Raw genomic sequence first — 7,476 nt, forward strand, 5'->3', positions numbered from 1 at the left:
CTGTGTTACATTTGTGTCCATTTGTTTATATTTGTCTAAATTGAATATGAACACCGCTCTTCTACAACAGAACACGCATCTTACCTCACACTACACATTCAAAGCTTTGTATCCAAACAAATAGAACTGGTTTTGTGGCAAGAGGTGAACTATTGTTTCCCTTTGAGACTTCAAAAAAGTATGTGTGGACTAGTGCCGCAAACATACATCTGTATGTGTGAAGAATGGGTCAGTTTTCTGAATCACTGGTAACTGCAGTTTTGGACTCCAAACTTAACACACAGGAGTCAAATTAAATGAGAATAAGAAACAGTTGAGGGAAAAATCTAACCACTAATAAGCAATAAGCGAGTTGCTTGTTAACAATGCTGAGGGAGACTCTTCAGACAAAGTAACTCGATAGCATTAAGTTTGTCATGTAAATTGATGATGCGCAATTGCTTTAAAGTACCAAGATGAGAGCTTGGCAACTTGTTACAGTGTTCTGGGATAGATTTCCTCCTCACAGAGAACAATCCTTGTGGACGTCCTGTATGACCAGATATTTTATTTACAAGGTGTCGCCATTGTTTTAATTTTTGATGTCAATGTCTGTCTCATCATGCTGTAGCTGACTTTGTGCAAAAACTTATCCAGCTTCATCAACAAACAATTGTCCCAGTTCAGTGTGCACTTTTTAATATCACTAGACATAATTTATCTTCTGATTCTGATGATTATTGTCCTTGAGTATAGCTTCATTTGGATTTACGCACACGTGTTTCAGTATTTAAACTCTTGATTCATTTCTATTTGAGGGTCAAGTGAATGAAGGTAGGTAGCTCATAATTGACAGCGGTACTTCTGAACATTTGTGTTTTCGCATTTACTTTTTAATACAGGATTTGAATAAACGTTCTTATCTTCCACTGAATTATTCCATGCACTCATCGTGATGTATAACTGCAAGACATTCTTTCATTCAATGGATACACTAATTTTATATACCTTATTCGAGGTTACTAAGTGAGATTAATTGTTCAGGCACTGCACTTGCATTAAAGGGAATAGTTAGATGTTCCATAGAACATATGTACAATTCAAATACCTAATCAGTTTTCCAGATTTATATTTTCTTTAGTTTCATATGACGTAATGCATGTACCAAGATGGTTTCTGTGAAATACAGTTAAATTTGCTTGCCACCATCTTGTCCATTTTCTCTTCATTACCATATTGTCTTCCAATCCTCGTTGTATTCTGTTTCTGATATTCTGACTGTTTTTCGCACTGATTCAGCAGTACTTGCACTAATTGTAAAAACTTGCTTTGAAAGGGCAGGACACTTTGAACAAAAAAACAGTTCTTAAACTATAACCATATAAAATCAGAGAAATATTTACTTTCACAAACTGTAAGTACAAGTGAACAGAGACCATTTGTCAACACACAGCACATTCTCACAGATCATGTCCAGCACAGGTGTTGTTTGTTCTCATACTGGTACCAAAGCATTTTACAGGTTGTAACTTACTGTATAGCGTAGTGATTTAAGGTGATTGGCAAATTGCTGTTATAGTTGCAGTACACACAAATTATAGCTTATTTCTGATTGGGGATAAAGGATAGCATATCTCAATATGATCTGCAACAACTACTATGGATGAGACAATAATATTGGCATGACACGAAGGCAGCTGAGCCTTGAGTTGTATATGCAAAAAGTATTTTTAAAAAGTTACTGCTGGAACAAGAATGGTGCACTCAGTTCAGTTCCAGTGTGAGCTTTTTGCGAGTATGTAGGACGTAGTCAGCTTTGACTGTTCTGGGTACTTTCACTCATACCCAAACTTTTTTTACACCTCAGTATTTGACATCCTCCATAATATAAATTTATTAAGTGCGCACCCCCTCCCCCCACTCTCTCTGTTATTGTTTTATTTGGCCTCCAGATTTTGTGCTGTTTGGCCATCGAGAACGTGTGTGTACTTGGAATACTTTTTCTGCAACAAATGTTTATCAGATACCTGTAGAATGATAAGTAAATTGGACATATTTATGTAATTAATTCACATCACTTCTTCGATATAGTAAGTAGTACAGATAAATGAAAATGTGTGTCCTGCAGATTTTTTCCTCTACTCTTAAGAAAACTGACAGTCACTTTATACAGGTAAATGTCCTCCACTATTTAATTCTAGAGTTTTTCTAATCTCATAAATCGACATTTTGTTGTTGGTTTCCTCTGCCATTCTATCTTGCTAATATGTCTTCATTGGTGAAGGATCCTGGATGACTTTCCTGCCTGATAGTTTAACTCAATTCCCTCCAACATCCCCTGCCCCTCCCTCTCTCTCTCTGGTTCAGTGATGTTGGTCTTCTGAAAGATGTGTATCTGACAACTTTAGCATATACTGTTCGTGATGAATGAATTTCTTGACACAAAAGCCATCATAGACTGTTAGATAACTTTTGCTTATGTGAATGACATTAAAGTGTTACTGAAATAAGTTAATGCAGAGATTGCCCCTTTTGTTATTATTTGGGCAATATGTTCCTGTGGGGCATATTTTACTTTCAAATCATTTTAAATTTCAAGTACTATGATCTTTGTTAAGTGTAGTTCTATTGAGTTTATAGTAGTTTTTTTCTTCTAGTCTCTCTCTAGGATTTTCAGTTCAGAGATTTTGAACCAGCATTGTAATGAATGTGTAACAACTGAAAATTTGCATTAGGTTAGGACTTGAACCTGATTTATTACTTGTTCTGAGGAGTCCCCTTAACCAGTAGGCCACCATTTTTTCCACCTATATTACTTCATCAGTGTTTAGCAAGGTTTCTATTGAGCCCACACTTCCTCTTTAATTTGCAAGACTTTACTGGTGTATTCATTGGCGACAGAAGCATGTTAATGACTTGACCTCCATCATACTAGACGATCAGAGCAATAAGCAAGTTTTCCTATTTTTTAAAACATTAAACACAATTTACCATGTTGAAATAATTTTATTGATGTTGTGCAATGCTGCTGTTACTTTTCTACATAGTTGGTTGATTTTAGTAGTGTGACAAGTTTTCCGAACCAGTGTTGTACGGGTCAGGCCCTGTGCTCTTAACCAGCTGTTCACTGTTGATGCAACCATTGGTGTTGAAGTGAGTACCTTCAAGATGATCTTTGAGTTGACATATAAAAACCACTTTGGGCAAGATCTGGTCAATGCAGAGGAAATAGGAACAGCTCCAAGTTGAATCTTCAGAGCTCCGCCCAGTCACTATCATGAAGGAAGAGAAGAGAACTTTGCGAGACAAAAGTCCATGATTTTTCTTTCTTGTATATTACTCAAAACATTACAGTACCCTCTGCATTCACTGTGGTTTTGTGAGGCAGGAAGAGAATGAGCAAAACCTGCTGACAGTCCCAAAAGATGGTTGCCATAATTTCCCTTACTGAATGTCTCTCTCTGTCTACTGAGGTTTCATCCCTAGTGACAAGCTGTTTGAAGAGCAGATCTCCCCCTCCGTATGTCTACAAAAATTCTGCCCTTAACTATCCACTGCTGCTTGTGGACATCACTCAGCAAACATGGCACCAACCTTGCACAGACTTTGGTATAGTGAAGTAGTGAAGATAGTCGGTCAGGACCTTCGCGACGGATGAGCATTCAATTGCAGCCCTACGAGGTAGCCGCATTTAATTGTTGTCTGTGGTAATGCGACAGTCTTCCTCCATAATATTGCGAATTGCAATACTGGGTGTACCGGTATGAAATGAGCGTTAATATACAAATGTGTCGATAGGGAACACTTCTTGTGAACGAGCCTTATTTTTTTTTTTTTTTTTTTGGTTGGTATGACATCTGTCAAAGAAATTTAGTATACATCAAGTCATAGAACAAACAACATCGTATGCTTTCATCGTGTTAACAATGCCTAATTTTGTACCAGAAAGTGATGATTTGTGGAAAGTATTAATTTTTTGTTTTCATTTGAAAAAAAGTGCTGCAGAGTCGCATCGAATGCTTGTCGAGGCATATGGTGACATGCTCTATCAGAAGCAACATGCAAAAGATGGTTTCAACGGTTCAGAAATAATAATTTTGATGTAAGAAATGAAGAACATGGAAGGCCACCAATAAAGTTCAAAGAAGCCGAATTGCAAGCAATATTAGATGAAGATGATACTTTGAGTCAGAAGCAAATGGCAGCAATGCTAAATGTTGCACAACAAACAATTTCTGATGGTTTGAAAGCTATGGGAAAGATCCAAAAGTGTGGAAAATGGGTGCCACATGAATTGAATGAAAGACAGATGGAAAACTGAAAAACCATTTGTCAAATTTTGCTTCAAAGACATGAAAGAAAATCAATTTTACATCGAATTGTTACTGGCGATGAAAAATCGATTTATTTTAAGAATCCTAATTGGGAAAAATCATGGGTTAATCTGGGACAACCATCAACATCAACTGCAAAACCAGATCGATTCGGCAAGATGACAATGCTCTGTGTTTGGTGGGATCAGAAAGGCGTGGTGTATCATGAGCTTCTAAAACCCGGTGAAACTGTGAATACTGATCGCTACAGACAACAAATGATCAATTTGAACTATGCATTGATCGAAAAAAAGACCAGAATGGGCCAGAAGACATGGCAAAGTAATTTTTTTACACGACAATGCACCTGCACACAAAGAAAAACTTGTTCAGGATACAATCAAAACACTTGGCTGGGAGCTGCTACTCCACCCCCCATGTTCACCAGACTTGGCCCCTTTCGACTACCATTTGTTTTCATCAATGGGACATGCATTGGCTGAGGAACACTTCAGTTCCTACAAAGAAGTCGATAATTGGGCGTCTGATTGGTTTGCTTCAAAAGACGAACATTTCTATTGGCGTGGTGTCCACAAATTGCCAGAAAGGTGGTCAAAATGTATAGAAAGCAATGGTCAGTACTTTGAATAAAATGTTTTTACTTTTCAATTCAAAATTAGTGTTTCATTTTTACTAAAAAACGCTCATTTCATACTGGTACACTTGGCAATGACGTCATCACGGTGCTGCAGTGGGCCTCCCTCTGCACTGTTTGTCGCACACATTTGTGGGCCTTTCCATCAACTGTACATGTCAACATCAAACCATCTGAATGCTCATATTGTCTTCACCATTAGTGCCCAATGGATATTAACAGCAGATGGTTGTTTTGCTGTGGAAAAATCAATGACAAACCACAGCTCACAATTGGACACAATGTTGTACGCATTGTAAGCTGGTTTAAGCATTGTCAACACATACCAGCCGAAATCGCCAGCCCTCACCTCACTTGCTTATTGGACAATCCTCACATTTCTCTAACAATAGTCATATTACACACTTTTGAACAAATTGCATATGTAACTTATTTCACGCACTTTCTGTCCATATTTTCCTGCGAATTTATCTTCTAAGATAAATCGGTAACATATTTATTTTGCAAAAGCAAGCAGTAAAAATGTTACGCCTAGTAGATAACTGGGCATACTGCAGAAACATTTTTCAACATGGAAGTCTCATTTAATTCCCAATAAATATACTGTATTCAGGGCTGGTTTAAAGCACTAACAGCCAGGCACCTAGCTCAGAGAGGCACCAGAACAGCCCAAGTGCAAAATTTCTACACAGGGTGTATCATAAGTCGTGCAAAGTATACAAGTGAGAGAAAGGGGGGGGGGGGGGGGGGGAGGAGTTGTCAAACCTGTGTATGTGACTAATGACATAAGGAAAAAAGCGATTTGCTTCTCAACTTCACCTCTTCTTTGAGGGTTCCGCAGGGGTTTAGCATTCTGGTGCAAAAACGAGTTTTCTGCAGTTACAAGATAAGATGTTGAGGAATTCTACCAAATCGGAAGAAACTTAATAGTGTGTCTTACTGGCTGCTCTACAAATTAGTTGATAAACAACAGTATGAAAAAGATAGATTGCTACTCGCCACGTAGAGCTGGCACTGAGTGGCAGATTGGGACTGCAAAAATATTAAGCTTTTGGACAAGGCCCTCCTTCCAAAACAGAAAACGCACACATTCGAACAAGTACAACTCTCGCATGGCCATTGTCTCTGGGTGCTGGAGCCCAACTGTTTCCATATCTGCAGGGTGGTGAGGTACATTACAGTAGGTGTTGGGAAAGATGCTGTAGTGCCTGTGGGAGAGTGTAGGCATGTGTTAAGCAGCATGGGTGGCACCATCTGCGAAAGTAGCCATGCCATTTATGAACTCGACTGCTGTGGGCCACCCAGAGGCACAACATGCTCAAGTTCAGTGAGTGCTTCACAACCTGTGCCATCTGGATCCTTCTCTCAAGCACCAGCTTTTGTGAACTATGTAGATGAGAGTTATCCTTGTAACACATGCTTCACACCCGTATAACCATCCTGGCCCAATCTCCACTAACCAGCTGTCCCCAAGCCCTCTATCCAATGATTTCCCCTATCTCTGACCTGTCACACCTTCAAAAGCATTTCAGAGTTATTTTCATTGTGTGCTGCACCTCAATGGCTCAGGTACCGAGTATCACATGCTTAGCTCTTGCACATGCCACCCCTCCCTCCTGCTTTCCTAGCCAGCACAACTACTGCTGCCTCCCTCTCAGCTGCCAACTACTCTTCCCCAGCCCATCTTCTTACTTGCCGCCTCCCCCCCCCCTCTACCTATCCTACCCTACGAACCTCACTCCATCCTAGTCCACCTGCTGAACTGCAATCCTGGCATTGTGTATCTAGCCACCACAGATGTGACTGTGTGCATATTTGTACTCTAGCTTTTCCAAAGGATCTTTTTCCAAAATCTAGCAAGTTTTCATTTTCTTTCATATGTGCCTGTTGATTTGATGCTTCTGCTGTCTGGTCAGTGGTCTCTTTACACCCCGAGATAATTTGTGGGTCTATTCTATGAGACTGACTGAACATAAACTTGGACTTCATTAACTTCCGATATATTCTTATGAAAGCAATGGTGTGTCTGCCTCCATAGCTGAGGAATCAATGGAGCTGACTAATATGCAGAGAACCAGGGTTCAGTTCCCGGTACAGCCAGTGATTTTCCCTTGGAGGGAGGACTGAAATGTGGTGCACTCACCCTCATGATACCAATTGAGGAACTACTTGACTAAGTAGTAGCGGCTCCAGATCACAAAAGCTGACAAGCCCAGAAGGGGTGCACTGATCCCATGTCCCTCCATAGCGCATCCAATGACAGCACTGGAAAAGGATGATGTGGGAGTCAGTCTATATTGATAGGCCCGCCAGGACCAGTGAATGAAGTTTACGTTTATGGCACTGGTGTGAAATGATCCATAGTGCTGCAAAGGCAAACTATTATTGGTGGGGAAATTGTTTCAAAATTTGACTGCTGAATAGTGAGGTACAATTTGTACACAGAACAATGACATGATTAATTCTATTTCAGTTTCATCAGCAGTACTCAGATCTACTGAAACTGGCACTTTCTCAGTTTCAACGCTC

The sequence above is a fragment of the Schistocerca americana genome, chromosome 3 (assembly GCF_021461395.2).
Source record: "Schistocerca americana isolate TAMUIC-IGC-003095 chromosome 3, iqSchAmer2.1, whole genome shotgun sequence".
Classification (NCBI taxonomy): domain Eukaryota; kingdom Metazoa; phylum Arthropoda; class Insecta; order Orthoptera; family Acrididae; genus Schistocerca; species Schistocerca americana.